Raw genomic sequence first — 8,442 nt, forward strand, 5'->3', positions numbered from 1 at the left:
TTTTACTGAATTTCACAGGGAAAATGTCTGCCGGGCAAGAATGTTAGGGGGACAAGGCTCATTTTTCTCAAAGTCAAGCCTTTTACATATGTGAATTATCTGTATTCATCACTCTAAAAATTACATTTAAAATATTAAAAGGTAGAGGATTCCATGAAAATAATAATTTAAAAAAAGATCAGTAGAGTAGAGGAAAGGAACCAAGACGAGGGAGTAGAAATAGAAAGGAGAAATACTGGGAAAAATACTGGTCAAATTATGTTGCTACATTGTGTGGATTACGAATATGTAACAAAAGAATCCCACCTTTATGTACAACAATAATGCACCAATGAAAGCATGAGATAGAAAAGATTTCAATGATATGTTTGAAATTATAAAAGACCATTGTTAATGATATTGTAGAGGAGAATAACTGATTTATCTTGCCAAAACATTTTAAATATTTGAACATATAAAAATAATCATTATTTCTTAGAAATTTAGTGAAGTACAAATCCCACAACATTTACATCTGTTAGGAAGAGGGAGTTTTCATTTTCTCTAAGATAAAGTTTCCATTTCCTGGTGGAAGTCTTACCCTCTCCTGCTCCACCATCCATTCCCACCAACACAGTGCATCACCCTGCCTGCCCCCCACCCACAAATATCAGGATCCCACGAGGGAGCCCACCTTCCACCTGCCCATAGCAGGACCCAATGAGAGAGCATTGCCTCTTTTGAATTTTTAGGCCCAACCATCTTGCCCCCACACGTCTAATGAACCAACTTAACCTGCTGCTGGTGGGTACACAGCTGCTGTCCTCACTCAGGTGGGTAGGCAGCCATACCTTGCTTCCAGTATAACGCTTGGTTGAACCTCTGTTTCGGTATGATTTATTTGCTTTTATTGGTGCCATGACTCGGATGGGGCTCCACTGCCTTTAAGTAGGACCCCCATCCCGCTGGACATCACCAGCTGAGTGGAGACCAACCTGCACCCAACTTCTTGATCACTTTCTTTTGCATCATCAGCCTATAAATTGATGAGTCTCCCTCTTCATACTCCTAAACCTGCTGAGGCACCATAATAGGAAACTGGCCGTCGATCAACCTCCCCTGTGGTGTCTCACCGGTAGGAAAACACCCCAACCAGAACTTCACAGTCACAGTGATCCTCTTGGAGACTTTCCCCTTTTTTACAGGCCTCAGTTGGCTTTAGAAATGGTAAATACCTTACCCTCTTCATGCTTGGGTCTCCTTCTCCCCCTCTATCACTCTGAAAAGCCTGGTGCCAGGTGATCCATAGCCCCTTTAGGGTCCCTCACTGTGGATATCAGTGACAATTGAATCCTCACCCTGAGGTCTTGATTTGATATTTGGCTTGAGTAGTACACCTCTCCAGTCAACATATCATGTCCTTCCTCATTCCATCATGCAGAGTGCCTCTTCCCTGCTGGTTGACTCTCCTCTCAAATGCCTCCTTAACAATTTGGACACCCTCAGCTTAACCTGGGAGATAAACCCCCCCAAAAAATGATAAAATTCTCTACTCAGGACTGGCCCAATTATCACTTGGAAAACCAAAACTGTTGGCCTCCTAATGGGTTCTTAGACCCTACCATTTTCTGGGATTTCTACAATTATTGCAAGTGATCAAAAAACATGGTCAGAGATTTCATACATCCAGGTTTTCTCTTTCCTTCGCTCAAATCCATCTCTCTGTAACTCTTACAACCCAAAGCATGAGCTTTTGGCATATAAATCCTCCTCTCTCTCTGCCTCCTCATCCAAGTATTTCAATCCAGCCAAGGAGACACTGCCATGTTGTCGCCCAGACCCCTCCCCTCCTCCTCTTTCCTTGTCTTTGCTGGTCCTCACTCCTTTAGCTCCTCCTTCTCTGGGCTCTGCCCCCACTTCCTCCTTCAGTCCTCCCAGCATGCACTCCAGCATGTAGTCTTTCCACCCACTCCCTACACCTAGGCCAATCATGGCTCTTTGGTGAGACGTTGCTGGGTCCAAAGGGATTGTTAGGGTCCAAGTGCCCTTCTCCATAATGGACCTTGCACAGATTGAAAAAACACTTGGGTTCCTACACCACCAACATTGCCTCATACATAAAGGAGTTGCAGTACTTACTCCAAGCCTATAGCCTTACTTTTCATGATATTTATATGATCCTGGCCAATATCTTTCTCCCATAGAAATTCAGATAGGTCTGGGAACATGTTCATAACTACACTGGTGAGGTCCATTAAACCACCTCAGCCAACTAGCTACGTTCCCAGGCAGTTCCTGACCAGGATCCTAATTGGGACTACAATACCACCTCAGGATTGGCCCTGAGGGACCACTTTTCTACGTGCCTAATTGAAGAACTCAGATGGGCAGCTCAGAAGGTGGTAAACTTAGAAAGGGTCTCTCTTCAAAAGGTCCAGATATCACTTTTATCATACAGGATAAAAACGAGAATCCTTCCACCTTCCTAGATAGATTGTCTAAGGCTCTCCAGCAATATACTAATTAAGGCCTTGAGACACCTGTTGGGAGTCAGCTCCTAATGACCTACTTTTTCTCTCATAGTTACCCCAACAATCAGGCAAATCTTAAAAAAACTGGAATGGGGACCCTTGACCCTTCAGACTGAAATCCTGGCTACAGCCTTTAAGGTGTATCATAACCAGGAGGGGAAGGCCAGGAATCAAAAAATCCAGATGCTGGCACAGGCTCTTCAGGGAGCTACTCCACAGACCCCTGGGTTTCCAGCCAAATACCCTCCACTTAAGATGCCTCTTAGGCCCTGCTTTAAGTGTGGGATGGAGGGACACTGGACATGAGAGTGCCTTAATCCCAGGCTACCTTCACGCCCATGCCCTAAGTGCCAATTAAGGGGTCACTGGGCCATCGACTGCCCCAGTCCCCAAAAGGGAGCTGGACCTGCCCTGAGCCCAAACCCAGAACTTTTGGAACTGGCAACAGATGACTGAAGGGTCCTTGTGACTCCCTCCTTGGTGACTACTATTATGGTGGATGGATGCCCAATTAACTCCCTTTTAGTCTCAGGGGCCACTTATTCAGTCTTGAGGGAATTTTGGGAACACACTGTTTCATTCTGTTCCCCCATTGTTGGGGTAGGGGGACAAACAATCCTTCCCCTCAAAACCCCCACACTCTCTTGTAGGTTTCACCACTATCCTTTCTCCCACCAGTTTTTGGTAATGCCACAATGCTCCACCCCACTATTGGCAAGGGACATCTTAGCCAAATTCCATGTTTCCATCACATTCCATCCTAGACTTTCTTTTATCCTCACCCTTGCAGAAGCAACCCACAAGTGCATAGACACCCCTCCAACCACAGTCCCTCCTTCATCTCTCCCTCTGCAGGTAAACCCCACATTTGAGATACCTCTACCCCCTCTCTGGCTCAATGTGTCCCTCCTGATAAAATTCATCTTAAGGACCATCAACATTTCCCTTACCAACCTCAATACCCTCTTCCAACTAGCAGTCTTCAGGGCCTACATCCCATTATTAAGGACCTATGGCATAAAGGCTTAACAAGACCTACCCACTCCCCTTAAAACACTAGTGGAAAATACCGCCTTTTACAAGACTTGCAAATCATTAACGAGGTAGTTAGACCTATTTACCCTCTTGTGTCAAATCCCTTCACTATCTTCTCTTCCATTTCTTTCTCCTCCTTCTACTTCTTAGTCATCAACCTAAAAGATGCCTTCTTCACCATTCCCCTGGCTCAGGATTCTCAGGACATATTTGCTTTCACCTGGATCAACCCTAAAACACATCATTCCCAACAGCTTACCTGGACAGTCCTCTCTCAAGGTTTCAGAGATAGTCCACATATCTTTGGCCAAGCCCTGGCACAAGACCTTTGTAGTCTCACTCTTCCAGGCTCTACCCTTTTGCAGTATGTGGAAGGTTTATTTCTCTGCAGTTTTCTCTACCTATTTCCAAGAGTGACACAGTCTCCCTCCATAATTTTCTCTCTGAGAAGGGTCTCTCTTCAAAAGGTCCAGATATCACTACAAGCAGTTACCTACTTAGGAGTATAGGTGTCTCAGGGAAATAAGGCCATAACTCTGGACTGGAAACAGTTGATTTGAAATTTGCCCACCAAACTCACCAAAGAAAATATCCTCTCCTTCCTGGGGCTGGCACAATATTTCTGATCCTGGATCCCCAATTTTTCACCTTTACCTGCCCCACTATATGATATGGAAAAGGAAAAATCACTGGCAATCACTCTGAATGCCATCTGAGCTCCATTTCACAAACTTCAGCAGGCCCTCCTCATAACCCCCACACTACAATTACCTGACATGCATAGACCCTTTGTCCTATATGTCCATGAAAACAAGGGCCTGGCCATGTGGGTGCTAGGCCAGCAGCAGAGACTAAAATTTGCCCCAGTAACCTACCTGTCTAAATAACTGGACCCTACTGTCTGGGGATTGGCCCCCTGTCTTAGAGCTCTGGCAGCCACTTATGTCCTAGTACAAGAGACAAAAAAATCGCCATAAGAGGTGACATTACTATTGACTCACCTCATCTGAAGGAGCTACTGACCTATAAGGGATTGAAGACCCTACCCCCTTGTTGCATATTGTCTCTCCTAGTTTCCTTCCCACATGGCATCACTATATCTTTCCTAGCCTGTTCCTCCCTCCATCCTACATCTTTTCTCCCTGTGTCTGTTGGTTGCCCACCCATAACCACCCACACACGTGGTTCACTGATGGGAGCTCATTTAGGTGGGAGGGAGAAAGAAGGGCAGAATGTGGTATTGCATCTCTGTCAAAAGTAGTGGAAGATAAACCTCTACCCCAAAACACTACCAATCAACAGTAAAACACTAATAGCAATAACCCAAGCCTTCCAAATGGCTGCAGATCACTCCTTCACTCTTCACACTGATTCCAAATATGTCTTTCATATTCTTAGTTCCCATGAGGCAATATGGAAGGAAAGGGGTTTACTAACAACAAAGGGATCCTCCATCACCAATGCAAAGTTCATCTCAGCCCTTCTTCAGGTTCTTTGCTCCCCTCAAAAGTTGGGATCATCCACTGTAGGGATCACCAGTCAGACTCCTCAACTGTAACCATGGGGCAATTCCAAGACTGACCATGCTGCCAGGCAGGCTTCCATGTCACATCCCCCTGCTATTGCTATGATTTTCCCTCACCAGGACTTCACTACTTCTTTCTCCAGACTCACCACATCATCTGAAAGAGCTACTGACCTATAAGGGATTGAAGACCCTATCCCCTTGTTACATATTGTCTCTCCTAGTTTTCTTTCTACATGACACCACTATATCTTTCCAATCCTGTTCCTTCCTACATCATGAAGCTCTTCTCCTGGTATCTTCTGGATTATCCACATGCTCTTATCTACATTATTAATTCCATACCAGCCCTCAAAAACTCAAATTTTTCCTGCAGACTTTCTTTTCAATCATCCCTGATGACATTAAGTTCCTCCATCACCTGACTTCCAGCTGCACCATTTATCAGAGGACCAACCCCAATACTCCCCTCAGACCAGGCTCCTTCCCCACCCACCATGCCTGAGGGCAATTCCTGGGGGCCAACTGGCAAGTAGACTTCACTCATATGCCTGAGGCCAAAAGATATCTTTACCTTTTAGTCTTTGTGGACACCTTCTCAGGATGGATGGAAGAATTTCCTACTACCAATAAGAGGGCCTCCAAGAAGCTTCCATCCTACTCTCTAAGCTCATCCCCAAATTCAGAATTCCCAGCTCACTAAATATGGACAACAGCCCTGAGTTCACCTCACAGTTAACATAAAATATCACAGAAGCCATTCATATCTATGGCATTTCCACATACCATACCATCCTACCTCATCAGGCAAGGTTGAATGCACAAGCTGGGCACTAAAGAAGGCCAAGCTTTCTATTGAATTACATATAAATTGTATTAAACTTCTCCCTATGGCTTTGTTCCACCTCCACATACTCCCAAAAAACCTAGTTTGCTCTCTCACTTTGAGGTGATGTATGGGAGACCTGCTTTACCCCCTGGCAACACCCTCTCCTCCAGCTCTCTTCTGTAATCTCTCACTTTTCCCCTCCTCATCTTCATCTGGACACATGAATGGGAACACCAATAAGCCTTATCACAGGACCATTCCAGGTCATATATCTCTTTCCCCTTAACCCCATGACTTTGTATATTTCTCTCTTCTTTCTGGTGATATGTTTTCCCTGGCACCTAAATGGAAGGGCCTTGTAAGGGTTACCTAGTGTACTCCCACTTCTGCCCACCTACATGAATCCCCAGGCAAACCGACCTCATGGATTCACATCTCCAGGCTGAAACTGGTCCCACCTCTGACCAAGGAAGCCCAAACTGATAGTCCATCGTCCTTCTTTCACAAATATATCTGCTCCACCACTCCTGAGAATTCTTTAAAGCTACACATCTCATGCCTAAGGGTTCCTTTCCCCCTTCCCTAGAAGGACATTCCTCAACCCAAGAAACCCTCACAATAACATGTCTCACTCTAGTCCCACCCTTCCCTTTGTCACCCTCCTGGCATCCACTTACCTCACACTTATCTTGTCTGCCTCATCTAGCATCCTGGATTGCCACTGTAACTGTGAGAGTTAGAGGTGGGGAGGCCACTTTATGGCATACAACCATGTTTCATCAAGTTACTCTCAGACAACTCTTTGTACACCAGAGCCTAAACCCGGACTGAGCCAATGTCCTTCCAAATGGTATTGGACAGGTAAAGCAGAGCCTAAACCTGGACTGACCCATTGCCCTTCAAAATGTTACGGAGATGTTGTCTATTGTTGGATTTACCAGACTCACCTTGGAATGGCAGACAGGGAAGGGGTTCAAGATAAGGGCCTGCCACCAGTTCCTTTATACAAAGCTACCCCAGGTATTACATAATAAGTTCCATTCCACCAAAAATCCCTTGAATCTGTCAGTCAGGTGGAGCTTTTGTCCAAGGACACCCTCCTAATCTAGATAATTAACACCACTCATCTTCTGCTACACTGGACTAACCCCACATTGACTCACAGATTCTGGCTATGCCTCAAGGCAGGATTCTCTCATCTAGTTGCCATCCTAATACAACTAAACACATCATTGGTCAATGACTCACTAATCCTCTAAAACCACTTCCACATTGACATTTCCCAAAAACTTTTAGGGGTTCTACTTTATCAGGTTGCCGACATGTCTGAGCTCCTCTGGGAACACATCAGTTGGTGACTTACAAGATGAACAGTGTGCTCAAATAATTACCCATGAAATATCTTCCAAGCCTACTTGTTCACCAATCCCTGAGGATTCCTTTTAATGTGGGACATCTATGTACCACTACTTGCTCCCAGATGAGAGGCACATGTACCCTAACCCTCTTATCCCATTTATAAATGTTGTCTCAGGAAAAGAGGATATTTCCCTCACAGCTCACATAATCTCCATCACAAACAAGCCATCCAACTTATTTCCTTACTGCCTACTCTGGGAGTAACAGCAGGATTGGCCACAGGAACAGCAGGAATAACAATCTCCCTTACCTACTACCACCAGCTATCTAGCCAATTGATAGGGATATACAACAGGTAGTCAAATCTATCTTCATCCTCCAAAGTCAGCTAGATTCTTTAGCCACCATGGTCTTTCAAAACCTCAACAGCTTAGACATGCTTAGAGTGGAGAAGGGAGGTCTTTGCCTATATCTTCAGGAAGAATGCTGTTTCTATATTAATCAACCAGGATTGGTAAAAAAAACAAGATCAAACAACTACAAGAGCAATTAAAGAAAAGGAAGCAACAGTTGGCCCAATCTTCTCTATGGAATATGTTTCCAGGCTCTATTGTCAGTTGAGTCCTCCCAGTACTTGGTCCACTAATTGGAATTTTTTTGTTCCATGCCTTTCTAACCAGCATCTTGAAATTCATACAAAATCAAATAGACAAAATATCGAATCAAACCACTAACCAGATTCTCCTCAGGGATTATCAGCTACTTGCTATCTCAAAAGACACCTATTTCTCACATGAAAGTCCCACCAACTGCTGATGCAACATCATCACTTTGGATATGGAGCTACAAAATGGAAACACAACTGAGGGGACTTCAGTAGCCTGTAAACCAGGGTTCCTTGGCCCATTCACCTCCATGTGCCTCTTCCTTGCTCTTGGTCTTTTATCAGCCAGTTCTCTTCCTGGACCATCAACCAGAAGCTAATGTTGTGTCTCCTCTTTCTTCTCATTCTCATTGCCTTTGGGTGTCTTTGGTGTCTTTAGGCTCATCATGTGGCTCACCTGATTCACGGAATTCTTGGAGGCTCTCCAACAGGACAGCTGTCTGATCCCCCCATTCACAGTGGCATGGATTGGATTGAGACCATCTTCAACCTGTGGCTTCAGGGAACTTTCGTGGATTTG

This window comes from Marmota flaviventris, chromosome 1 (assembly GCF_047511675.1).
Source record: "Marmota flaviventris isolate mMarFla1 chromosome 1, mMarFla1.hap1, whole genome shotgun sequence".
Lineage (NCBI taxonomy): Eukaryota > Metazoa > Chordata > Mammalia > Rodentia > Sciuridae > Marmota > Marmota flaviventris.